At 38.5% G+C, this 26,362-nt stretch overlaps 1 protein-coding gene across 1 annotated transcript in view; it reads left to right on the plus strand.

The window, feature by feature from the left end:
* Positions 1 to 919: 919 nt before the first annotated feature.
* Positions 920 to 26,362, plus strand: part of rgs8 (regulator of G protein signaling 8) — a 130,086-nt gene continuing 104,643 nt past the window's right edge. The window contains exon 1 of the mRNA XM_052130806.1: positions 920 to 937. The gene's annotated coding sequence lies outside the window, so the exon portion shown is untranslated. The remainder of the gene's footprint in view (positions 938 to 26,362) is intronic.

The raw sequence follows: 26,362 nt of genomic DNA on the forward strand, positions 1-26,362 counted from the left end.
GCTGTGCAGGTGGCGCTATAGGCCACTGTGTTCGAACAATCTGCAGCAGAGCTAAATAGAACTGCTGTGGGTGAGTCGTTTCTGTGGTTGCTCCACACTAAAAGTAAAAAATATGTAATTTCATATCAAATATTTGACAATTTATAAAAGGATTGCTCACAGTAGACACTGATTGATTTGTGGAGAGTGTTTCCTGTTTATATTTATGGGCATTTTGATCGTTTTATGTCCGTTTGGATGCACTCTACTATCGTTCCATCTGCGTCATTTTCCATGTGCTTTCTAACATGGTGAAATGTATTTTGAATAGGTGGAGCTTAAACAACAGTGCGACTCACTATCTTTCTCTTTCACTGCTCTGTGTGCAGGTAAATGTTTTAAATCATATAGTGTTTAAGAATTTACTTGTTCATGTTGTTGTATTTTCTGTGTATTCAGTTTTATATGATCACAAACCAAGAAGTTTAATAAGGGAAAGACATTGAGTTGTTTACAAAGTCTGTAATTTTCCTGGAGAGATTATTACATTTCAGATTTGTTTTATTTGTTTACTGTTTTGTTAAGTACAATCTACTGTGAATGAGTAATGTTTACTGTGACACTGAGAGCAGCAGAGCTAAAGAGAACTGCTGTGGGTGGAGCTTTAACAACAGTGCGACTCACTATCTTTCTCTTTCACTGCTCTGTGCAGGGTGGGACAAACCGGGTCAGAGAGGGAAAAAAACAAAGGTCACATTGGTGCCGTGACTCAGGACTTCAGTCAAGGTGGTCGAAGATCATCTCAACATCGGACCGGCGGGCCTGTCTTCATTCTTCATTAAACAGGACATTCAGCTAAGCTTTTAAGTTATACCAGGAATCCAAAAAAGAAAAAAAAACTGGAAAGAGACTATTGAATAGACACTCTGAAGTGGTTTGATTTTATTACTGAATTCAGGTATCACTGCATTTATGGAATATATTTTGCAAATTTTTTTCTTACTTTTATGCTCTTATTACCTGATTATGGAGCAGGTTAACTGGATCTCGGTATATGGGCACTCCATTTAGTGTTGGTCGAGGGAGAGGTCTGTTAGCAACACCAATTCCCTTCCCAGACATTAGCATTGGAACTGGGTTAGAAGCTAAATCTAATCCAGATATTATTGAGAACCCTAATTGTGTAAATTGTAGCAGTTCTGAAACTACACAGCCAATTAGCACATCAACTCCAATCCTTACCAGTGACATGATGAGTCAGATGGGTATCATAGTGCAGCAAGTAGGCCTGCAACTGGCAGACAGTATCCTTGAACATTTAAATTTGCACAGTCAGACAGAAGTTACATCTAAGCATACTCTGGTATGTCCCTCAACAGTCCCGGCATGCTGGACGCGGCCACAGCCCACCTTCAGCCACACGACTGTCCCACGGGCCGGCCGGATCTGACGAGTCTAGAGGACGCCTGCAACCGGACCTCCTCCTCCAGTCACAAACCTGCCCCCTGCCGGGTGCGGAGCAAGGTAAGTGCTTTGAGTTTATTCTCAGCACCAAAGCCTCGGGACGCACCCTTGCCTCCCGACGCCACACTACCTGCTTTGACCCGCTGCGAAGCCCCCGCCGGGTACGTCCAAAAACTCGTCCCCTTGGTACCCCCAGCACGGAGTTTGGAGGAGTGGCTTTCACTGCCCAACCCGTCACGCTGGCTGTACTGGACCATTCGACTCGGTTACACAATTCAGTTTGCCAGGCCCCCCCCCTTCGCGGGCGTCTTTTTCCGCAGTAGCCGGCAAACATGCCAAATCCCTGCGCAAAGACGTGATAGGGCCTGTCCCCCCAACCGAAATGGAGAAGGGTCTCTACAGCCTTTACTTCATTGTACCCAAGAAAGGCGGCGGCTTACGACCAATCTTGGACTTGCAAGTTTTTCAACCGAGCACTGCTCAAACTCCCGTTCAAAATGCTCACGCAAAAGTGTATCTTAACATGCGTCCGGCACCTAGATTGGTTCGCAGCAGTAGACCTGAAGGATGCGTACTTCCACGTCTCAATTCTGCCGCGACACCAACCCTTCCCACAGTTCGCGTTCGACGGCCAGACGTTTCAGTACAAAGTCCTCCCCTTCAGCATGTCTCTGTCCCCTTGCGTCTTCACGGAAGTCGCAGAGGCAGCCCTTGCCCCACTCCGAGAAGCCGGCATCCGCATACTCAACTACCTCGACGACTGCCTCATACTGGCCCACTCCCGAGAGTTACTATGCGCTCACAGAGACCAGGTGCTTAAACACCTCAGCCGCTTGGGTCTTCAGGTCAACCGAGAAAAGAGCAAGCTCACTCCAGTTCAGAGCATCTCCTTTCTCGGCATGGAGTTAGACTCAGTCTCAATGTCCGCACGTCTCACCAACGAGCATGCACAGTCAGTGCTGAAATGCCTCGCAAAGTTCAAGCCAGGCACAACGGTCCCTCTAAAACTCTTCCAGAGGCTCCTGGGGCATATAGCATACTCCGCCACAGTCACGCCGCTGGGGTTGATGCATATGAGACCGCTTCAGCACTGGCTTCAGACTCGAGTCCCGAGACGAGCATGGCGCCACGGCACGCACCGTGTGATACTCACCCCCGCATGCCTCCAAACACTCAAACCCTGGACAGACCTCTGCTTTCTACGGGCAGGAGTGCCTCTGCAGCAGGTGTCCCGAAACGTCCTGGTCACTACCGACGCCTCCAAATCAGGTCGGGGCGCCGTTTGCAACAGGCACGCAGCTGCGGGCCTTTGGAGAGGGGCCTCTCTGCGCTGGCATATCAATTGCCTAGAGTTGTTGACTGTTTTCTTTGCCCTGCAACAGTTCCTCCCGTTAATTCGAGACAAACATGTCCTAATCAGGTCAGACAGCACCACTGCGTTAGCGTACATAAATCGACTCAGGTCGCTGCGTGCCACTCACATCCCTGGAAAACTCAATGTGGTAGCGGACCCGCTGTCACGACAACGCTTGCCCAGTGGAGAGTGGAGGCTTCACCCCCAGTCGGTCCAGCTGATTTGGGAACGATTCGGCAAGGCCCAGGTAGACCTGCTTGCCTCCCGAGAGACCTCCCACTGCCCGCTCTGGTATGGCCGAAAAGAGGCTCCCCTCGGGGCAGACGCGCTGTCACACAGCTGGCCCGCGGGGCTGTGCAAGTACGCATTTCCCCCAGCGAGCCTTCTTGCACAGGTGCTGTGCAAGGTCAGGGAGGACGAGGAGCAAGTCACACTAGTGGCTCCATACTGGCCCACCCGGGCCTGGTTCTCGGACCTCGTACTCCTCGCTACAGCCCCTCCCTGGCGAATTCCCCTGAGGAAGGACCTTCTTTCTCAGGGGCAGGGCACGCTCTGGCATCCGCATCCAGACATCTGGAAACTCCACGTCTGAACCCTGGACGGGACACGGAAGATCTAGCTGGCCTACCACCTACTGTCGTAGACACAATCAACCAAGACAGAGCCCCTTCCACCAGGCAGCTCTACGCCCTAAAGTGGCGCTTGTTCGCAAATTGGTGTTCTTCCCGGGCAGAAGACCCACAGAGGTGCGCAGTTAGGTCAGTGCTCCTATTCCTGCAGGAGAGGTTGGAGGGGAGGCTGTCCCCGTCCACCTTGAACACATGGAAGACCCATATTTAATCATTTCCATTTAAATGCACAAGTAATACCTTATAAAATGTATTATTTACATGCATATATTTTTACAAAAACATGTTTTCTGTGAAAGAACAAGGTGTGCAAATACTGAACAACTTTTTATATATATATATATATATATATATATATATATATAACCCAGTTGAATATTATTTTAATACTGAATTATTATTGGTAGTACTATTTTGAGTATATTTATTTATATATATATATATATATATATATATATATATATATATATATATACTATGCAATAGTAATTAATAGCACGTAAACCACTCTGTACGTATCAATGAGGCCCGCGCGTGAACACAGAAGAGTGTGTCACCTGTTCACTCGGAAGCACACACAAAACCATGTAGGCTATTAATTTGATTTAATCACAGCTTTCTGTGGTTTAATAATCACATAATTCATAATTTTGCTGTTATTTTAATTAATGGTGCAGCCCTAAAGGATCATAATAAGTCTAATGATGCGCTCTTTAGTAAAAGTGCCAAATAAAAAGTGCATTAAAATGATTGTGATATTCACGATATTGCTTAATTTTATATAACCAGATAAATAATTGTGATTATATCCCAGCCCTATTTAGCCCTACACAACAGTCCCCGCTTGTTCTTTTCAGTTTACTTGTGTTAATTTGGTTTTAGAAGGAAATGCCTCTTATCAATCAAAAAGTTCACTCCTCCCTCACACTCACTGCGTGCTGCCTGCTTGAGGAGCGAGTGAGACACAGAAGCATATTCTCATATATCTTGCTCGGAAGGTTTTAAACATTAACATAGACATTTAAAAAAGTGGAAAATATATATGACATACACTCACTGAGCACTTTATTTTGAACAGCAGTACACTTATTCATGCAATTATCTAATCAGCCAATCATGTGGCAGCAGTTCAGTGCATAAAATCATGCAGATACAGGTCAGGAGCTTCAGTTATTGTTCACATCTACCATCAGAATGGGGAAAAATGTGATTCAGTGATTTGGACCATGGCACGATTGTTGGTGCCAGATGGGCTGGTTTGAGTATTTTTGTAACTGCTGATCTTCTGGGATTTATATGCACAACAGTGTCTAGAATTTACTCAGAATGGTGCTAGAAACAAAAAACATCCAGTGAGTGGCAGTTCTGTGGACGGAAACACCTTGTTAGTGAGGTGAAGTCACTATTCTTGCCTATCTGAATAAGTTAATTGGCTTCGGGCACATCACTACCTACTTCACAAACTAATCTTAATATACATAATCTTATTGTAATGTGTTGACAAATTGTTGTATTAGGTGAGAAGAAATAGACAGCACAGTGCTACAAGAGACATTAAACTGCAACAGTGTATACGATTAGTTGCCAGGTACAACTGTGAAATACACAGTTTAGTGGTCATTATATCAAAACATTTGACTGCAGACTGTGCGACTGACCAATCAGAACCAAGAATTTCTGAGAGCTGTGTATTAAGCAAAGTTTGCTTATGGCAATTATATTTGGAATGTAAATGCTTACATAGGTTCTCCTGAGAGCTTGCTTCCTCTGACTTTGCACAATACAAATTTCCATTTCTGTCTGCTTCTACATGAGTGAGAGAGAAGATCAAGTCAAGGTCAACTGCATTTCATTTTCATTCTTTTTCATAAACAAATAAATTATATATGGCCTCTGGTTTCTCCTGCTTTCTCAGCTGTGTCAGTTTGGAAAGATGAGGAGGACCTGATTAATTGATTCCTCCTCTCAGATCAATGCAAACCAAGTCCTGCTCTTCAGCAATGCGAGGGGAATCAGCCCTCAGAGATTATTTCAAGATGTAGAACACCTCTTGCTCCCTCACTTCATCTTTCTCAATGTCTGCCTATTGTTTTCTTGTCTTTTATCTCTTTGCTATGTGGAGAATAAACCACTTTCTTGCCCCAAACTGCAATTAGTGCAGACATGTGTCTGGGCAGCTGTGGAGAGCAGTCAGGGCCCCAGCTGTGCCGATGGGACAACAGGTGTCCACCTGGCATGACTGAATTATTCAGAGCTCCAGCACACTGAGGGCAACCAAACCCATCTCAAAGGACCACTATTTTTCAAAAGAAGTTACAATATTGAACCACTTCTATCTGTGGTACTTGAGGACATGCTGTACTCTCTAGTGCCAAAATGAGGCAATCTCCATTTCCCCACCGATGAACATAGCAAATCTATTGGACAAGAATGTTATTGATGTTTTATTCATATCAGAACGGTCTAGTGTCACTTGTTAATCTCAGGACAAGTGTAATGAAGTAGCTGGAATGTGGGAATTGTGATAAGCAGATGGCAGGCAGTAGAGGCTGGTGTAATTTGGGACAATCTACCACCAATGAACAATGACAGAAATGACCGCTAATGTAGTTGTTTCATTTTGTAATGTTTACATTGCAGCAGAGGGTTGTACAAATTGTATGAAAGAGTTAGTTCACCCAAAAATGGTAATTCTGTCATCGTTTACAAACCCTCCAATTCTAAATTACTTCGAAATTGAAGAATGTTGGCACCGTGCTTTCTTCAATAAAATACAAGTGAACGGGGCATAGACCTTATAGTCCTAATATGGCGGTGGTAACTGACATAAAGTATGCCAACATAACTGTCTATCTCTCTTAAAACCAGAACTGTCCCTTTAAAACAAATTACCTTAAAATTTAAAAATAATTACAATGTTACAACTGTGTAAAAATCATGTAACAACTTCTGTAAATCCTGTTAGGAACCAAGTGAAATGTACCACATGTACCAAAAAAACAATGAACCATTGTCATGTATCGCCATTTTATTCATAAAACTTCTCTTAAAACTTACCTTTAATTGCTGCCTTAGATTTTTTTTTGTAAAATCATAGCGTTTCCAACCGTGTAAGTTCACTGCACCTTTTTTTTTTATTATTATTATCTTACCTGAGGTCCACAGATAATGTTAGTAAAGTTTTTTCACCAAAAAAATGCAATGTGTGTGCAATAAACAGTCTAAATTTTGTAATATATGATCATTTTCCACCCTGTCTCTGGCCCTCTGTCTGAAACACTACATTCTGACTTAAGTGCCCCCTTAAAACTTCAACGTAAATGCCCACTGTACTGATTGATTAATATTGTGCAGCCCCTCAAATTCTGCCATATTTTAAACTCAATCGGAAGAGAATAAACAAGCTCCACAACATAATAAAACTACATTTCAGGGTTTACATATAACGCACATCCAACACATTGCATAAATTAAACTGTTCACTTACTGTAAGCCTGACCGCACCATAAACTATCAAACAGTCATGTCATTTGAAAAATTAATGAATGAAACGGTTCATTCATGAATGAGTGGTTTGTCATGGTCTCGGTTCTGCTGGTTTGTTCCAGTTTGTCATTACTTGTTCTCTCTGTTTGGTTCAGGTGTTGCTGGCTCACGTAATCAGCATTGCCATGGAAGCCTTGATTGTTTCCACGGTAATGCTGATCATTCCAGCTTTCTGCGAGCAGCACCTGATTGCCATTAGTTCCCTGACTATAATTACCTCACTCTGTTTTGTGTCCGTCGCTTGATTGTTGTTTGAGTCCCATTGCTTACCCCTCTTTCCCTTTGCAATAGTATACTCTGTATCATGTTCTGTGTGTTGGTTACTAGTCTGTGCTGTGTGCGCCGGGATTGTGGTTACCATCCTATCTGTTGCCTCGCCTTCTTTGACACTTCTCCTGAGTTTCTCCTCAGCGATACCTCTCTGCACCGGAACTGCTCTGCATACGACCACTATGCACACAAGCCTACAAACAAACTGCTCTCTTTATATTATTTGAGGGTCTATATTACACGACCACTATGCACACAAGCCTACAAACAAACTGCTCTCGTTATATTATTTGAGGGTCTATATTACACGACCACAATGTACACAAGCCAACGAATACATTATCCTTCTCCACACTACAGTCTGTGTCGGGGTCCCCCCATTTGAAGCTTTACCAGCATTGCTGTGTTGGTAAATAAATATCATATCATTGTCTCCACACTTGGATCTTATGTCTCATCCTTCCTATCAGGTTTACGTATGGTTTTGTGATCGGGTCCAAGAGTTTTTAACTGCCCCATCTTTCCAATAACATTTATTTTGCTTGAATCATAATATAACTGGTTCACAAGCAATCCACACTGATATGAATCTCATACAGTCCACACTGAAATATGATGAAGACATATCCACATGACACACATACATAGTGCAAAGCATGGTGTGAACTAGATGCACACATCCAGTTTCCAGTATCGAGTAAAATAGAGCACTTTTCCCTCTCATGCACTCATGCACACCTCATGAGCTCCATAGAGACTCTGTATAAACACTAGAGTTGAGTTTCTTATTGCTCTTCATTATAAGTGCCACAAACGAATGCCTTTTTAATGAGACAATGGTGCTGGGGTCAGATGCTTAGAGCTATTTACTCTTAAGATGATTTTATTAGCTGATTCATTTTCACATAATGGAAATTCTATTAAAGGGTCATTGACAGTGCTTTTTAATTATTAACCTGAAAATTAAATACATTTCCACAAGTGTATATGTTCTTTGTTACTATGGTAACCATGGGTCTAACCAGGGAGTATTTATGTGGGTGTGTGATAGTCAATAAGTAATATAATGTGGCATATACATGGAAGATTTTGTTTGTCTAAAAAGCGATTAAAGAAACACATTTGTAAGATGCTAGATATTGCCCATTGTTTCAATTACATCCTATTTAGGGGGATGCACATCATCATCTAGAGACTCACTTTCCTAAGAGTACAAAATCAAAGTTTTCAAAGCTGTTATTTTCACATAATACAGAAGTGATTTTTTTCCAGTTATAATGTGTGAACAATTATGTCATATTCACATGGCATATGTCATGTAAGTATGTCTATGATTTTGATTTTAATAGATACATTAAGCACTGTAAACCACTGATTAATTAAAAATATATATTTTTTTAAATAACATGGAATCCATGTTTGGATTATTTTACAAATTTCACAATCAATTAATGTTTCCTAAATCAAGGAACAATAATCAAATAAGGCATTACTATTATTGTAACAATTTTCAACAATTCCTGCATAATAAGCTGACAGTAATGAATTGTGAAAGGTACCTCAATTTTATTTCAGGCAACACTTAATTTTTGGACTGTAGCTGGATTATTGCAAGTAAACAACCCTTGCTGTTCTTGGGGGGAAATGAAACAGAAATAACAAATTGATGTTGGTGTGCGTGATTAATCTATGAGTGTAACTTTGTATGAGAGAATTTCTCTCAATCTTTAATAGAGAAGCCTAACTTCATGTTTACACAACCATGAGCCTCTCCCGCCGAGGACATTGGACATGAAAGCACAACAAAAAAAGAAACATCCAGGAGATGAATAGACAAGGAATGGATCAGGGCAGGCATACCGTACAAAAATAATAAAATCAAAAAACAAGATGAACACAACAAATACCTCTGCTTGGCTAATGAGTGTTTGCACTCTTTTTACCAAATAGCTGAGAGTCCTACACACAGTTCACCTAATTTCTGGATCACTCAATGACACCATGAGCCACTCAACTTAGTTCACTATTCATTGCATACTCAACATGTTTTACAATGTGTGTGCAATAAACACCCCTATTTTCATTCTGTGTTCTTGTTTTCATTCTCTCCTTCAATAACCTACATATTTATACATTTGTGTATTTTAAAGGAAAAAGTTCATTGAAAATTGAATTTTTGTAATAATTTACTCATCCTCACGTCATTTTAAACCCAGATTACTTTTTTCTTCAGTGAAAAACAAAGGGAGTTACACTCACTAAGCACTTTAAAGTGCCAGATGTGGTCAGCCCATCCACCTCAAGGTTTGACATGTTGTGCATTCTAAAATGGTTTTCGGCTAACTACATTTACATTTACATTTATGCATTTGGCAGACGCTTTTATCCAAAGCGAATTACAGTGCACTTATTACAGGGACAATCCCCCCAGAGCAACCTGGAGTTGAGTGCCTTGCTCAAGAACAAAATGGTGGTGGCTGTGGGGATAAAAACCAGCGACCTTCTGATTACCAGTTATGTGCTTTAGCCCACTACGCCACCTCCACTCCATTTAACTACAGTTGTACAGAGTGGTTTTCTTAGTTACAGTAGCCTTTCTGTCAGCTTGAACCAGTCTGGCCATTCTCTGCAGTCCTCTCTCATTAACAAGGTGTTTCCGTCCACACAACTGCAGCTCACTGGATTTTGTTTGTTTGTTTGTTTGTTTTTGGCACCATTCTGAGTGAACTGTAGAGACTGTTGTGTGTGAAAATCCAAGGATATCAGAAATACTCAAACCAGCCCGTCTGGCACAAACAATCATGCCACAGTCGAAATCACTGAGATGAAGCTCCTGACCTGTATCTCATGATTTTATACATTGCACTGCTGCCACACAAGTGGCTGATTAGATAATCACATACATATTTAACTGTACAGGTCTTCCTAATAAAGTGCTTATTGAGTGTATTTATATATAGTGCATAAGACATAAGACTTTTATTTTGTTGGTTTTTTTGCCTCCCCATCCACTATCATTGTATTGAAGACTGCAGCTTGAACATTCTGCTAAACATCTCCTTTGATGTCCCAAAGAAGAACAAAAGTCATAAGGGTTTGGAATAACATGAGGGTGAGAATGAGAACAGAATATTTATTTTTGGGTCACTATCCCTTAAATATCCCTTTTTGCTTTGCTGTACCTGGAAGGGAAATTGGGTAGTATGAAGAATGGAATTGTGAACTATGATGAATGGACCTCACAGGCATATGCATAGAAACATCTTTCATCAAGGAATAATGGATTTTGGCTTTTTGGTACCTCATTCGTTCCACTATGTGAGTGAACACATTGGTTTTCTATTTATATCAATGTCTGCTATTGTTTTGGAATGCTTGGAAGAAGTTAATTTGTCACAGCAATGTCAACAGTGTTTTAGAGTGACGAAGTGGTGTCAGAGGTTCTCAATCTGACAACTGACATGAAGTTCAGCAGGGCAGTCCACTTGTTAATGTGACCTGTGATGTGGTGCCCTTCCTGCTCATCCAGTCAAACGAAGGTTGAACATGATTCCAGGGGAGGGGGGAGGGGGTATGCCTACATAACTGTCACTGTCTCTCTTAAAATAAATGCCTGCAGATGAACCAAAGCTATATGACGGCAGATAGACTCTTCAGACTGGGTTCACCAGTTGCCTAGTCAGCCTGAAAAGCCCAGAGCCTCGCCGTTACAACTGTTGGTTTTGACAAAGTGGAGAATGACAAGGAGAAGTAAGGGTGTTGATCAAATGCTCCAGGTTCTGGTCGATGCCCCTTCAAGGGTGGAAAAAAGAAAGGAAAAATCAGTTTGACTTTGATGGACTGCATGTTTACAAGCTCCTAAAATATATGCAAAGAAATGCTTGGCCTTTTCAAGCTTGAGATCACAATTGTGCATTTAATTTGGACTACTTATTCCTTAATAAATTGCCAAATTGCAAGACCCAACCCACCAATATGGAACTAAATAGATGGATTTAGATTTAGCATTTTATATTTACAAATCCTCAAGTTTTGTTTTACCCCAAGGCCATTTTAATAACTGAAAATATACTTGGAAAAATAAAAATGATACATTACTTATGTTTGAGGTCTTACCTATGACACATAGTGTACTCACTACAGCAGTACATTTCTATTGTTGTTTATTTCTACAGTGTGTTTTTACTTAGGTCAAATTGACCGCAAACAGAAACAGTGACCCCATTTCCACCTGGTAATAAGATAAGTTTCTGGTAGCAGTGAAGTGCCACCCCTCACCTGTCAGTCAACCACTGTGCTAAAACAAGAGTTCAAACTTTGCTGTTTACTGAACTTCCGGTTGATATGGAATGCTGGTGCATTTGGCTGCCCCGCCTCTCACTGTTTAAATGTTTATTTATTTATTTTACTGGTAGTGTGGATTTTTGGAGCCTCGAAGTTTTACGTTTTTATAGTCTGAGTACTACTTTAATTATTCTTCATTGCAATGTGGGATTACCTTTTAAACTTTGGACTGCTATTATTATCTGTGAGCTTCCTGTGGTGGAGTCAAACCTGTTGTTGCCTTGCCCAGGATTTACATCACTTTGAGGCTACTGTGGATGTGGGTCCCTTCATGGCTTTAAGGTACACTGCACGGCAGCTACTGAATTTTAAATGGAACTATTATTTGCCAAAAGACACTCATGAACTTTGTCAAAACAATTGAATTTTGCGTCCAAAATGCTACATGCATCACAGTTCAAGATGCAGTTTTGTCTCATCATCTTTGATTGCCATCTCTATTCCACTGTTTCGGCAGAAAGACAAAAGACTGATTCATATTGGCGTTGATTTTAACAATTTGTCATCGCTTCCATGTCTGTAGGTTTCCACGTCTTCTTCTCTGTTTCAGAGTCTGGTTAAAACGGTCTTATGTAATGCACACTCTGTGAATAACAAGGCTCTGTTGTTATCAGACTTTTTATGCTTAACAGAAACATGCCAAAATCAGTGTGATGGTTTCTTCTTTAATCAAAGGGCTATGGGTTGTTTGATCTCCCACGACTCTCTGGCAGATGTGGAGGTATTATGGTGCTTTACAACCTAAAATACAACATAAGTCCTGTGTCTGTACCACAGTTCACTTCATTTGAGTGCCTCATTCTGAGTGTCTCTGCCCATCACACCATCGTCGCTACAAAGGCCTCCAAAGACTAATGCAGCATTTTTGACTGAGTTTGCTGATTTGTTGTCTCTGCTGTGCCTCAGGTTCAAGATAATTCTTATTTTAGGGGACTTTAACATCCACATTGACTCAAAATACTCAGTATTGGCAAAGGACTTTCTGTCTTTATTGGAGTGTTTTGATTTGACCCAGTTTGTTGACTGCTCTACACACAACAAAGGTCACACCTTAGACCTTGTTATTGCAAATGGTTCTTTTGTGTCTGAGTTTTTTCCTCTGTTAATTTAGGTCTTTCTGACATTTAGCCATCTTTTTTAATATGGAACTACCAAACATGAATTCTTCTTCTCACACTGTAAAATATCGTAAATGGAAATCTATTGATTTGTCAGCTTTTACAAACTCTATTGTTTCTTCTTTATGTGGTTTTTCTTCTTCTGATCTTCTTGAAGACAAGATTTCTCTGTTAAACACTGTTCTCTCATCTGGTTTAGATGATTTTGCTCCACTGAAATCTCTTCCTTGCATTCTGCTACCTGGTATAATGACAATTTGCACTCAATGAAGGCTGCTTATCATAAAATGGAGCAAAAGTGGCGTCTTTCTGAGCTGAATGTAAGCTTGTGGGAATGTACATAACCAACTTAAATTATTATAAAGAAGAAATCAGATCAGCCAGAACCTGTTATTTTTCTGAAATAATTTTAAATAATCAAACTTATCTGAAACATCTATTCAATACTATTAATAGATTGCTCAAATGCAATTGTTCTACCACCTTGCCTGCATCACCTCCACTGTGTTACATGTTTTTAGACTTTTTTAGCATTAAGATAGACACTGTTTGGAAATATATTCTTGCTACCACATCTGTTTTTTCGGTTTCATTTCTCGTGTCTTGTTTCTCTTGTACAACTCTCTCAAATTTCTCTCAACTCCACCATGTTACTCTAAGTAATGAGGTATCACATATGAAAGCTACCACTAGCATATTTTATTCTCTACCGACTTTTAGTCTATTAGAATCCGGTTTTGCCTCTCGGAGTCCCATTGTTTTGGACATAATAAATGACTCCTTGTGTACTGGTGTTGTGCCTGCAGCATTTAAAATTGCTGCTGTAACTCCAGTTAAAAAAAATCCTAATATGGATTTGGACAATTCCTTTTCAAATCTTCCTTTCCTTGCAAAAATCTTAGAGTGAACTGTTGCCTCTCAATTACACAATCACCTCATTGTCAATGATCTCTTTGAGACATTTCAGTCTGGTTTTCAGAAATTTTATAGTACAGAAACGACTAGTCAAGGTCACTAATGACTTGTTAATGGCTTCAGACTCAGGCTCTTTTTCTATTCTCATCCTTCTTGATCTCAGTGCTGCTTTCAACACTGTTGATCACACTGTTTTACTCAACCATCTTGAATCTCTGGTGTCTCTTGAATTTGGTGTCTCTGGTACTGCATTAAACTGGTTCAGGTCCTATCTCTCTGTTCATAGCAGTTTGTCTCTCTAGGTGGTTACAGGTCTGAGAATGGTTCAGTCAACTCTTGTGTCCCACAGGGTTCAATTTTGGGCCCTTTCCTTTATAGTATTTATATATTTTTCCTCTTGGTCAGCTTTTAAGATCACAGAGTCTTAATTATCTTTTATATGCAGATGAAACACAGATATGCATTCATTCTAAACCTGGTGAAAATCTGGGAGATGCCTTTTTTTTTCAAACTGCATTTCTGAGATAAAAACTTGGATGGCTCAAAATGTTCTTTGTCTTAACAGTAATAATGATTATTGGATCTCCTCACCAGCTTCGGAAGGGTGGATCCATAACTCTGTCCATTGAGGGCTCAGTTTTGGAGCTTCAAACTAAAATGAAAAATCTGGGTGTTATATTTGATGCAAATTTGTCATTTGATCCGCATGAAAAAATACTGTTAAAACATAATTGTATTATCTCAGAAACATTGCAAGGCTGTGCCCTATGTTATCATTCTCTGTTGCTGAAAATTTGAAGAATACTTTAGTTTTCTCACGTATTGATTATTGCAATGCTCTCTTTGCCGGAGTCTCAATATCTACATTAAATAAATAGCAATATGTGCAAAACTCGGCTGCCAGAATCCTGACTATTGCCAGGGCAAGTGATCACATCACACCTATCTTGGAATCCTTGCACTGTCTCCCTGTCAGGTTTCGTGTTGATTTAAAAATTCTTATGCTTACCTACAAGGCTTTGCATGGCTTGCTTCCCCAATATTTGTCTGAGCTATTAACCCGTACACCCCAAAGCGCGATCTCCGCTCCTCTAAATCGTTTTTTAAAATGTTCCTCAGACTCATTTATGCTCTATAGGTAACAGGGCATTCTCTTCTTATGCTCCAAATCTATAGAACTCTCTACCCTCAGAACTTAGAGAAGTTCAATCTTTTAGTGAATTTAAATCATATCTTAAACTTATTTTTTCTAGGAGGGTTTTAATGTCTACTGTTGTATTCAATTATTCTAATACTATCACTTTATTTACTGTGTCATATCATTAGTTGTTTGAGATGCATGTTTTATCCATTTGTACTAATCTCTGTATTTTTATATTTAATTTTTATTGTTATATCTATTTAAAGCGTCTTGAGAGGCCTCTTTAAAGGTACTATATAAAATAAAGTTTATTATTATTATTATTATTATTATTATATTAAGAGCAGCTTTAAAAGGAAATCTGATAATAAAGAAAAGTGGATACATACAAAATCATGAGAGCTTCACAGATCTCTTTATGTGTGTCTGATATCAACACAGATATCAAGCACTACCACCAGAAGCTCCATTAAAACAGGTAATACACTAAAATAACAGATCATTCTTCTTGACATATTTCATTTGTGCTTAGATTAACTTTCAACCGCATCTGAGAGAATCAGTGTAACTGTTTTGCGAATTTTTTATCTTTTCTGACTTTGTTGTGCTTTATTATCAGTAACTGTGCAGTAAATCTCTGACAATGTGATTTATGTAAGAAACAGAGACCCCTTTCCACAAAATCCAAACACAAGTGGTCACAGGAGATTTAACCCTAAGGACATTTAAGTGAACATGTGTAAACAGCGATGTGTCTCACCTGACCACATGTGATCGGATCACCCGAGACACACCATAATACCAGGTGGAAACAGGGTTAATGTTACTAGAATGGATACTGTCACAATTCTGCATGCCTACTTACGGTAAAACAGAGAAATGCAGCTTCAATAATAGCTTCTTTTCCACCATCTGGCCAATAAAACTGTGTCTTTTCATGCCGATTTGGTCCAATTGGCATGGTTACCATTTCTTTTTTCACAGTGGTGTTTGAAATTACATAACAAATACATTGGAGGGGTGACGGCTTGAACGGTAAACATTAAAGCGAGTGTGCTAAAGTGGATGTTCGCATATTGCAGGTTTTAGAACTGCTTTTCCCACTGGTTATTAGTCTGCTAAAGCACAGGGAAGACATGTCCCATGTCACAAAAATGAAATTAAAGAGATAAAGTCAAGAGGTTAACCATAATTTGCTAAGGGGTTGTGTATGCCACCGGACAAAAACACACAGAAATGTAAAAGTTCCTGGACTGGCTAAAAAGGAAATTTATTGACAAAAATGTAAACAAGTAATATAATGCTGCAGTATATGATATGAGTTTTAATGAGCTAGCTAGTCTAATCTACCTCCCTGACAAAAAAAGGCGAGTAGAAAAATAATGTTCTATAGTTCATCGTCATTATAAAATCATAAAGATACACTAAACATACACAATTATTTAATTTTGATTACATTTTATTAACCTCAACATGCTGAACTTTGTCAGCTACCAAGAAACAAATTAGTTACTTTAGCATTGGCATTCACCACACACTAAAGCCATTCCACCAGAACAGTTGAACATGGTTAAGCATGGTTAGCTTATCGTGCCATGCCGAACCGTGCTCACATGGAAATGCTACTGGAACCATTTCTCACCAAGCTTAGAACCTTTCAGCCCAATGGTGGAAAAGTGGCTAATACATAACTAGTTTTTGATTAGTTCAGATCAATGTATTAAACAAATATGAAGGGAAAATATGATCTTAATTGCTAAATTACTACTAAGACATACATCGTTGTAGTATCTGGGTCCAAAATCATAAACACAATCAAGTCAATCTCAACAGAACATGTTAATTAAGTATGGCCTACTATCATTTATCTAACCTCAATTATTGAGTTTCAGTTTGTCTTAGTCAGCACTCCTAAACAGACTATAGAAGAGCATGGAAATTGGATTAAAAAAAACTGAGTTTAGGAGTTTGTGGGCATCTAGTGCATTCAAACTGCATGATGTGAGGTTTTCAAGAGGCGAGTCAATGGTTTACCATGCTAAATCTCAAGCATGACTGCTCCCCTAGCATGGCCTCCACTTTCCCTCTCCACTCGGCTTTGGGCAGAAAATTTATTCTTGGCCAGCCTTTTTCTAGGGATGAAACAGGATCTATCCGAGACTGTCAAATCAGGCTGACTGCAGTCTTCCGCCCAACACAATAAGTGTTTAAGCTGACATAAGCCATTACCTCCCTCAACCACTCAAATGTACACCAAGCCAAGAGAGATTGTGTCATCCACTGTTTTGACAACCAGCACCAGAACTGTCCTGTTTGTAATGATACTTTATGTTGCTCATTGGATCGCCATAGCCTTGGCACCGCTGTGTCATGAAAAATAATGTTTACAGTAAGCCTATGGGATTTCATCCCAGCAAGAAGACTCATTAAGCACATGACTTAGCTAAGGATGTGTTCATTAAATGGTCTGTACAAGACATCTCCATCAGCAATCAAAAAAGCACAGACTGTAAAGAGAAAAGGTGCTTACACAAACAAACCGAGAGGAGAATTCACTAAGGATAAATCGATCGTGTGGTTTATTTATCACACTCTGTCTGCATTGTTTTAGTGCCCGTTTTGCTAAAGGAATAATGCAAATCAGACAAAGCAAACACAACTAAAATTTAGTACTGCACGCAATTTGTATGCTGAAATTACTGATCTTGAGGGGTCAGTTCTGAGTACTGGGTTGGGAAGGATGGAGCGGACTACTGTGATCATGCATTCTTTACTGAAACTGTAAAGCATTGCTCCACCACTGTGATCTAGACACAATTGGCTCTTTAAAATGCCAAAAGTGTGCAGTATATATGCTTCGTTATAACGCTCTTCACCATCCTCTGATCAACTTTGATGTGCTGTATATATGCCTCATTATAATGCTCTTCTCCATCCTCTGATCATCTTTGAATTACTGCTGCAATGATCATTAGAAAATGTCCACCAACATCTCTTTTTGGGAATAATGTGCAATCTAAGATAAGCAAGCAAGTGAATGCACTGAAAAGAATGACTATGACTTCATTTAAATACAGTTCATCGCTATTTCAGTACCTTTAGCATCTGGTTGAAATAAATTGCATTTGGTTAAGAAATAAGATTCAGGGTTCTGTGCAAAAATACACTGTAAAAAAATCCTTTTATGGTTACCAGAAATTCACCGTACAAATACAGCGGCACTAAAATAATGCCATAAATAATAACTAAACAACACAACATGTAACATACCACCACAAATGCACATTGCTGATATCAAAAGTAAGTAGAAACATAAATATTTAAATCAATAAAATTTGATGGGTCACATAGACATATCTGGGAAAACCCAATCATTGATTTTTCACTCATTTTAACAATAATTTACCATAAAACTACATGCGTTGTCTTGCTAAATACATTTTTGACTATAACTATAAATTATACTTTTATACTTCTAAAAAAATATAGACAATATTTTACCATAAAATTACATGTATTGTCTTATTAAATTAAACATACGTTTTCAATATATATGGTAAATTAACCAGAAAACTAGTTAGCATATTTTCATAGTTTTTCTGTTCCTGTCTACCATGCCAAAAAATGCCATAATCCTTTAGTAAATTCTCCCCAGAGTTGTTAAATGTATTTTGAGCTACAACACATTTGCACATTTTACTAATGGACCTTGTTTATGCCATTGACAGTCAGCATCAGGGATATCTGGAAGTGGTGAGTTATTAAATTTGGTTGTCCTGAAACATGTTTTAACCAGGATCGTAAAGAACTGCATTGATCCACAGCTGGAGAGAACTCAATATTTTCCTCTTTTCATGACCTCTGAAAAAGCCCTGAAGTCATTATTAGATTGAGAAGTTGGTCAGGATAAAAAGGTGCTAAAATTGGTGGGTGCATGCTGTATATTGACTAGGCCATATTGATTTCAGGGTCCAGTGTACGGCTAATATGACACAATACTCTCTGTGATAAGAAGGACTGTAAAGAATTAGCAAATGTAAACAGTATGCACAGTAACTAGCTTAAGTTGGAGTGCAAGCATTCCAGTTTTAAAAAAAGAATATACGTCCTATATAATGCTTTTCTCTTATCAATAATGCCCAAGCTAAACATTTGGAAAATAGAGTTTCATATTATTTCAAAGGTCAGTGATATGTTTTACCCTGTGCAACTGTCAACTGCCTCTTTCTCCACATTACTCTTTTGAACCTTGCAGAGTCCTCCATGCCTTGTCCATAAGAGAAAGCCTCCGCTACGCTCGTAAACTCCTCTGGGGGTGATTGTTAATATGTTGTCTCCTAGGGCAAGTTTTACGATTCTGCACTTTTTAATGACTTAGATTCTCCTCCTTTGCAGTCCTCCTGCTATTCACTTTATGCAAATTCTACCCAAACTAAAATCCAATGGACTATGTCAGTGAGGTAAATCAAGCGGCAGTTTTTATCTCGTTGTCATTACAAATGTGGCAGATGTATAACGAGCCATTAGAATGATAAATCTGATACAATGTCTCAACACCACTACAAAAGCATTATCTTTCTGTTGGGATGTGCTGGTGCAGAGAGCTTTTTGATACAAAACAATGAGGTTGTGGGCGACAGAAAGGATCTAGGGGTGTGATGAAGAATAGATGGCATAGGGTCAAAAGAAAAGTAGCTACATTTGATGTTATGATATCTTTATACAACATGTATGATTGTATGTGTGTGTTTATATAGTATTTTTATAGCAATGTAAATAAAAACACACCGATACATTACTTCACTAAGGGACAACTAACAGTCGTCCCTTATTTTGATTAATATATTTTTTCCTCTTTTGTTTTCTTTTTTCTTTTTTATGTAGGCTTAATGTTATATGTGAAGTCTTTTATTTTGGGGGAGATATTATTGTATAGTATAGTATAGTATAGTATAGTATAGTATAGTATTCTTTAGATACATGTGGAGAGCTTATCCTTTTTAGATGTCCTGGACATGTCCTGTCCTTATGATAAACATGCATAATTCATAAGATGTGCTAAAATATTGCATACATTAATCACGCGACCAAAGAAAATTAGGTCATTTAGAAAATTCAAAGACACAACAACCAGTGATCGAATTAAGGGAGGCTGAGAAGAGTACAAACTCAGCTGTGTGATGTATTTACCAAATGGTACTGTTGGAGAGCGGAGAGGCTCCCCATTTGAACATGGAGGGTGACATGCTCTTTAGAATCAAAGCCATTTAGGGTGCTTTCTCAATGGCAGTTTAGTTATAAAACTAACATATAAAAACTGCATTATAAAATGAAATTTCAGGTTTACACACAACACACATCCAACACATCACATCTAAATATATTAACCTGTTCATCTCAAGCACAGCAGTTAACACTCAGCACCATAAACATTCATGACATTTGAAATATTCATGAATGAAACTGTTTACTTACTGTTTTGGATCGGGTCTAAGTGTTTTTAACTGCCCTGTCCTTCAATAATAGTTGCTTTGCAAAGCTTGATTCATATTATGACTGGTTCACAAGCAATCCACGCTTATATGAGCCAGGCACACATAGTCCAAAGCACGGTGTGAACTAGACGCACACATAAAGTATCACATTGTCTGAAACGTATCCAAACGGTCAAAGATGTCTATCTAGAACATGTTTTCATACACCAACAATTAAAAATAGCGCAAATGGGTGCAAAACAACAAGAGGAACAGCAGCTTGACATGAATCTAAATTGCTTCTCCTTTTCAGAGTTGTAACTTGACACTTGTCTTTTAAAAGCAGCCCAAGATATGTATCAAGTAGTCAAATATATCTGTCTAGTGCATAGTTCACTGTAGAGGCGGTCATGAATTAATGTTCCCCTAGTTTTGTAAGGTAGTTGCGGAAGCTTGGTTTCAATAAATGCTTTCATCGCATTGGGGAGTGCTTTTATAGTAGAAAGAAGTCTTAAATGTCAAAATATCAAGGACAATTTTATCCCTCATGACATGACCCCTTTAAAATTTTGTAAAAAAATAAATAGAACATCAAATCCATGCCCCACCCATGATTAGTTTTAACCAATCATCAATGATCTTCGACTAGGCGTGTTCTCCAAGATCACTAATTTCAGAGGTCTGCACAAACATGAGAATAATCATCAAATGAACACATCAGCAGAACAAAAACTTCAGTGTATTTTGTAATAATTTATTGGCCAACTAAAATTATCCTGCTTGCTTTGTTTCTCCAACTACAATTTTTGTATTCCTACTACCAATTATTGTGTATGTATTTATTATGTATTTGGTCTCAAACTCCAATCTGTCTACTCTAATCTCAGATTATAGGCCTGGATGAATTATAGCAGAGATAAACTACATGACCGGCTGAACAAAATGATGTTACTATGATTCATTCAATAGGAACATTTATGTCTGCTTCAGAGATATAAATGGCATCTGTTGACATTGTGACAGATTTATTAAAAGAGTGACTCTTATTTTTATGACTTTATTATCAATATCATAATCACATTAGTAATTCATATGAAGCATATTTATAGTCCTTGACACCATATAGCATATTTCTAAACTATACTCTAAATTAAATATAATGGCACCAAAGAACAAAGTATAATGTATCATTAACCTAAATGTTAAATATAAATATTATGTGCAACCTTCCACCAATATGAATAACAAAGCACACCACATTTTAATCATATTTGACTAAACTGATGAAGTTCTATTAATTATCACTCAACAATTCCAAGTAAAAAATCACTATAAAATGACTTTCATATACTTTCAAACACTAATTAGCAAACACTGTGCTGAGAACACACTTGCAGCAGATGGGTGCCCATGTCAGCCAATTTCAGGAACCAGCAATTACTCACACATTAGCATTCATATTTTGAACAGCCTCCCACCCGTCAGAACTATCTAGAATATAATCATACCACTGTGTTCGGTATCTAAATGTGGTCAACTGGTTATCTGGAATGTCAAGCAAGCTTTCCCTCAGGGTGCAATAAATAAATAAATAATCCCAATGCAGTTCAAATAGCAAGTGTAAATTGTTTATGTTTGTAATAAAATCACAAATATTGGTAACATCCTCTATGCATGCCTCAGGGAAGATTTTAAAGTTCTCTGTCGTCAGCACAAGTTTTAATACAAAATCTTGCTCCCTCAGTCACCAGTGGTATTCAATACTAAACTTATTTGCCTAGGAGCAATATGCGCACATCTTCAGTAAATGTCATCAGTTTGCAGATGTATTCATCATCAAACAATCATTTGAACTTTGAAATACTGTATATCTAGCATTTCTGAGATGGAAGGCATTAGTATCGAAAATATGCGTAGTTTACTCTTTAGTGAAGATTCGTCATTAAGTGTTTCACCGTGCTGTCTCAGTAAAGAGCTTACATAAAAAAAGAACAATCAAGTGTCCTGTTTTACCTGACCTGAACAAATAATTAAAGGAATATTTCACCAAAAAAAATACAAAATTCTCTCATCATTTACTAACCCTCATGCCATTTCACATGAGTATTAGGGCTGAAATGATTAGATGACAGTATCTACAACATCGACAATAAAACTATTTTTCCATGTCGAATAGTTGTTTGATCTCATTTAACATAACATGAGACCACACTAAACAGCTCACAGTCAAGATGCACTCTAAACTTTCCAAACAGCTTCAGGTGATGTTGATCGCAAAGTATGCAATTATAATGCAAAAATACAAAATAAGTAAATACAGTAGCACTCTCGTTGTGGAATAAGTGGAGCTGAAGCTGTCGCTCCTCTAAAGGAAAACTTGTGTGTCGAGCATCTATAAAGGAAACAACCTGGCATTACATCTGAAATGCAATTATATTTAATGCATTATAGCTTTTTAAAGTTAAAATAAAATGGAAGCAGATCATGTAAATAACTCTGAAACTAGCATTTCTCTGTGCGGTCAGCGATTCTTCTATGAGTTGCGCGAATGTCCAGATCTAAGGGGGAGGGATCTAAACTGCACCTGGCTGGTGCACACTCTGTCGTGGGGACGCTTATCCCTCGGACCTACTGAGCTGATATATATTTCTATTTTTCTTCCAAATGTATTCTGTAGAAGAAAGGAAGTCAGATACATCTGGAATGGTATGCTGGTGATTAAATGATGAGAGAATTTTCATTTTTGGGTGAACTATCCCTTTAAAATAAAAGTACAAAACATGAACATTTAATACAACTTTGATCAATTACTAATAAGAGAGCACACTATAACAGCCAATCAGTTTGGGCCCTGGAATTAAATACAGCTGACAAGGGATTCCCCTAGTAATTGTTTTTAATGGTTTTAATAAGGGCCATTAATTAACTCAATCAGTCAATCAATCAGACATCCAATCTCAATATCAAATTGGTGCTCCAACTCATCAGTGTACAGTTTACTGCATCTTTGATACCAGTTTGGTTAACTACAGAGACCAAATTCTCTTTAGTCAACAACACATTCAAAATATAATACTCATCTTAATTGTATTACACTCTTATGTCTATATATTGCTTTGCATAAGCAATTTAAAAAAAAAACATTATGAAACACATCTGACACTTAAGACACATTTTAAGAGTATGAAATTCATTGCATTAATTTACAAAACATCAAACCATGTCTCATCTGCGAACAAATTATGCTAAACCTTTTCTCAGAACTAACTTGAGATTTAGAGCAATTATTTTAAACAAACAGACACCAATGAATTGTTTAGTGGATGTATGAAGTCAGTTTCCCTCAAGTTCAAACAGATGTAGTTCATCACAATAACTATGGACATTTTGAATTAACTCAGGTGGTAGAGCGGGTCGGCTGCTAATCGCAGGGCTGGTGGTTCGAATCCCGGCTCCACATGCCGAAGTGTCCTTGGGCAAGACACTGAACCCCATGTTGCTCCCAATGGTAGGTTAGCACCTTGCATGGCAGCTCTGCCGCCATTGGTGTATGAATGTGTGTGTGAATGGGTGATTGGGACACAGTGTAAAGCGCTTTGGTAACCTCTGAGGTTAGAAAAAAGCGCTATATAAGTGCAGACCATTTACCACCTTCTTATAATATAATATAATGTCATATTTTGTTTGAAAAATGTAATTGGTTTGAAATTTGGCTAAGGCAATTACATTCATACATTTTTAAGTGTGGCTTAAGTTTCTCCAATCATTTTGGGGCCATAATTGTATGAAGGCTAGAGATTTGGTTTTTAGACCAACATTCGAATGGTGCCACATTCATCTTTATGAAGGCTTTACTATAAGTTTTGAACAGGGTGTAACAAAGACCCTTTGAAATTTACAGTGAACACAAACTCTCACATACCACTACAGCGCATATAACACCACTGACCCTTGCAACCCTTAGAACAATCTGCTTAACCATAAATATCTACCAAAGTTCATCACATCTCATTATTGGACCAAAATGGAATGCAAATGTAACTCATAATATGTGTTTACTGTTTCATTTCACATTGTGCGAGTGTAGATATCCTTAAAAGATCAAATGGACGTGTTTGGAAATACATTACAATAGATTATGTTAATTTGTAAAATGCACATTAGAACATCACTGTGATCAAGAGATGATGTATTCTTATATGTCGCAGATCTGATCAAAGAGTAACTTTGATATGTTAACAAACATAATAGCCATCAGAAAGATGTACTTTACATAGTACAAAGTAAAAAGAACTAAGTCCCTGCTGACATCACGCTATTTTGCTTCACTTGGAAGTTAATAAAAGATATATGAATTGGCAGTATGTGTTTTAGGTTTGTAATATCGGTGGCTTTCAGCACAAACCACTGAATCATCCACAGTTTGGTGTTTTACCTATCAATTTCCAACAGGCTCCTGTACAACCCGTATCCATCAATATTACAGTAGCACTCATTGCATTTATTACTGGGTTTTGCAGAGGAATGCTCCAACTTCAGCAAGATTCTAGCTGAATATATGTGTGCTTTATTCCATTTGCTATTCTCTTATTGACCTCAAAATTATTTAAACACTTTTGGATGCTTAAGTCATGGTTAAAATATAAAATATCAATAAAATGAATTATATTGGTTTTATAATTTAAAGCCTTAATTTAATATATGTTGTTTGAAAATTGTGCTTGTGCTATCTTTCTTACAAATACAAATGCCTATAGGTCTCATGTATTAAAAAAAAAAAAAAACGTTCATACATTTTTAATTGTGGCCAAATACTTTTAGGGAGCACTGTAAGCAGCCTATTTAATTTATCTAGAGCAGTTTCTTTTCAGATACAAGGATTTGTCAGGCACGAGCCCAATTAATTTTCAAGTGAGTATTTAAAATTATTCACACAATTTCAGTTTCTTAACAAAGCAATTGCTGTAGTGCTCCAGATTTGTAGGACAACCTTGATGTAAACAACTGCAAACTTTCAGAACACTGTACCGCTGTAAAGGCAATTACTTCCTTTGACCTTGTTTTTTTCCCTCTCACTACGTCCTTATAAAACGAAGCCACAGAAACTGCATGTAGGCGATAGGCACCTGCAGGCATGTGAAAGCCAACATCTTTTCATGTGCGCAGTAGTGTGCAGAGGAATGGCATGGGCGCCAGATAGGATCAAAGGCAGCTGAGTGATTGGCAGAGTTTCCACGAGGCAGAGACTGATTGAGTCTAACGTACCGCATGCCAGCATGGTGCATGCCCCGACTGGAACCTAGGTAAAATAAGCAATCAACATTACGGGCCCCTTGAGAGCCTCGGACTGCAAAAGAGAGAAAGAGAGAGTTTGTGTGTGAACAAAGCATTGATTCTGTGTTACTAATGAGGGGTCAACCACCAGCCAACGTCTGTCGTGTCCTTGCCTTTAACCTTTACTCTAAATAGATTATCTACTGCGTGACAGCGTAAAGCTAAGTGTGGGGTCCCCACCTGCATGTTCACTTGTGTCAAAAGCTTGAGGGTTTGGTGTACCATAAGGACAGCGGGTCTGACAGGTGCTCAGTGGTGCATTTAAGAAATGGACCCTGATGCACAAATGGGAAACTTGTGAACAGCTTGCTGTTTCACCATTATAGAGCAGAATCACTATGCAAAGGACACAGTTAATTCCAGCCCTTTAGTTCCATCAGACCCTCAGAAAGTTTGGAGTGCCACCACTTGGCTGTATGTTTTCAAACAGCAGGAACCCGAAGTACTATAATTTCACAACAAAGGATGAGTTTCAGTGTATGTTACTTCGTTCCAAAAACAGCCTTGTTCTCTCGAATAAATAAAGTCTGTATGGATAATTTTGACCTTCTACTAACTTCAAGTGTGACTTCCTACTGAGCCTTCCATTCCTAGGAAATAATCAGGCTGGATGCTGATGAAGTATTCCCCTGGTAGGAAGTTAAAAGTGGTTTGGTTCCTTCATGTTACAGTAAGACATGATTATATCCTAATGTCTCAAGTGAGGATGAAACTTTAAACTTCTCTAATTTCACCATGCCACATCACATGGGACACTTCAATGCACTAATGTCTGTGGGATCCATTCATTCAGC

This window comes from Xyrauchen texanus, chromosome 7 (assembly GCF_025860055.1).
Source record: "Xyrauchen texanus isolate HMW12.3.18 chromosome 7, RBS_HiC_50CHRs, whole genome shotgun sequence".
NCBI classification, from domain to species: Eukaryota; Metazoa; Chordata; class Actinopteri; order Cypriniformes; family Catostomidae; genus Xyrauchen; species Xyrauchen texanus.